This window comes from Ochotona princeps, chromosome 28, assembly GCF_030435755.1.
Source record: "Ochotona princeps isolate mOchPri1 chromosome 28, mOchPri1.hap1, whole genome shotgun sequence".
Classification (NCBI taxonomy): domain Eukaryota; kingdom Metazoa; phylum Chordata; class Mammalia; order Lagomorpha; family Ochotonidae; genus Ochotona; species Ochotona princeps.
In genome coordinates, this window is record NC_080859.1 from 12255758 (window position 1) to 12258042 (window position 2285).

Genomic DNA, 2285 nt, shown 5'->3' on the forward strand with positions numbered 1-2285 from the left:
GAGCTGATCCGAAGCCAGGAGCCAGGAGCTTCCTCTGGGTCTCCCACACAGGTGCAGGGTCCCAAGGCTTTGAACTTTCCTTGACTGCTTTCCCAGGACAGAAGCAGGGAGCTGGATGGGAAACAGGGCTGCCGGGATTAGAATCAACGCCCACATAGGATCCAGGTGCGTACGAGGGGAGAACTTCAGCTGCTAGGCTACCTCCCCAGGCCGTTGAGTCTGTTTTCCATACATTACTTGAGGTACCCTAATATTGTTGGCGTAAGGACCAGACCTACAACAAATGATTTTCTGCAGTTACATTTGTTACCACTAGATGACGCCCCTGCTGCTTTTGCTTTTAGGCTACCAGAAACACTGATGGGAAGTCCTCCCTCCGGATATGGTATTTCCTCCCAATGAATTGACCATTCCAGTTCCGAAGTCCTGAAATGGTCAAGATCATAGACATCTCTTTAGGCTCCTGCTTAAAGTCAATGGCATCTGCAAACTGCTAGGTTTGATTTAGGGCCAGCACTGCTGGGAATTTAAGAGTTATAAACAGATACTCAGAAAGCTGCCCTGTTGCCTCTAAGAATCTGCATTGGACACAAGTTGAAACTGGGAGCTGGAGTGGGGGATCAAACACAGGAACTCAAATGTGGAATGTGGATCGTCCAAGTGGCATTTTAACTGCTCGGCCAGTCACCCCATCTCAGTGTTTTCTAATTAGCCTTGTGAGTTCTCCTTTGACCTAGTGGTGTGACAGCTCAGACGATAGAAAATGCGACAGTAAGACTAGGCCTTCTGAAATATTTGTGAGATGTGTCCATAATCTGACCTTTGCCATAGCCTTGTGTTCTTGCAAAATCTCAAAAGAGGAGTGAGAGTGCTTATCTCAAGGAAATATCTCCTTCTGGGATGAATTCTTGCTTTGGTTTCTGAACATGGAAGGACCTGTTTGCCTACTTCTCTTGTTTGTTACTAAGCCAGATGTGGCTTTTACTGATTGGATAGTTTAGAGTGCATGATGCTTAAACTGATTGAGTATGTATGTTCTACACCACTTCAGTTGGTTAGATAATGTTTATTGTGCACTGATGTAAGTTTCGTTGGCTGAATGGACTGATGGGTATCTGTGTTCTGCATCACTACAGTTGACTGGATAATTTGTATTATGTGCTGATGTAAGCTTGGTTGATTGAATGATTCCTATCACGTGCTGGTGCTCTCTTAGTTGACTGGATGACTGTTCCTTGAAATCCGCTGAACACGGCTTGTCCGGGCTGTTTCCCTCTTCCACGTGTAGTGGTACAGGACAGTCCACCAGCTGGTGAAGGACACCCAAGCTTCCAAGAGTCTGTACTTGTGAGATCAGTTTGGTCAATTTGTAACAGTGGTAATTTCAGAGTATGTTTTGAAGCTCCCACCAGTTTGTGAACTTCCTGCTTTTCCTTCTGTGGTTGGTTTCCTGTTTGCTCCTAACTGGTCATAGAAGTTTCTTTGTATGATGTACATGTACACTGAGACGTGGTCCCCCCTGGAGAGAATATCACATGAACTTCAGAGAAATCCGTATTGTGCCATATCGGGTAAGATGTCTTGCGCATGTGTATCAGGCTAGGTCAGTGCCTTGTGTGATCTGAGTATCCATTCTCTTCCTGTTGCTCCCTTCTGTTAGTTATATGCATTATGCAGACTGGGGTATGAGAGCCCCCCAATACTCCAGTACAACTGTCCAGTTCTCACTTCAGCTTTATCGTATTTTGCTTCACATATCTGTATGCAAGTTTGCTAAGTACATATTTTTAATGATTTACTTCTTTTTTTTTTAAATTTTATTGTATTGTTGACAATCTTTACATAGTTAATTGCGGTTAAAAAAAAAAGGTTCAGGGGGTATAAGGAAGTGGGTAATACTATTATGTCCATATTGTTTCCATCATGTATCTGAGGTAAAGGAGGATATTGAGGGAGAAGCCCCACCCGTTTTCCCGCCCACCCCAAGTCCCAGATGTGGGGCATGCTCTGAGATATTTGCTCAAGTGGTTTTAATAGTTCTCCAGTTGTGAATCGCTGCCAGTTTCGCTCGATGAAGTCGTCCACTGATTGATATGGGGGTTATTGTGGGTCGCCCTGACTAGGCTGCAGCTCCCACTGGTTGATGTAAGGGCCTAGTATGTGCTGGGCAGAACCAGACTGGACTGCAACACCCATTGGTTCCAGTGCAACTCGGGACTGAAAACAGAACCAACACAGCAATTGCAACCACCAGCAGATCGGGGTGATGGACTGTGCCGGGCCCT

The 2285-nt window shown here is 45.3% G+C and overlaps 1 non-coding gene across 1 annotated transcript; it reads right to left on the reverse strand.

Annotated features, from left to right (window-relative positions):
- Nucleotides 1-383: 383 nt before the first annotated feature.
- LOC118760378 (small nucleolar RNA SNORA2/SNORA34 family) lies at nucleotides 384-514 on the reverse strand. The gene has a single exon (XR_004996752.2). It is a non-coding gene; the product is annotated as a small nucleolar RNA SNORA2/SNORA34 family (small nucleolar RNA).
- Nucleotides 515-2285: the final 1771 nt, after the last annotated feature.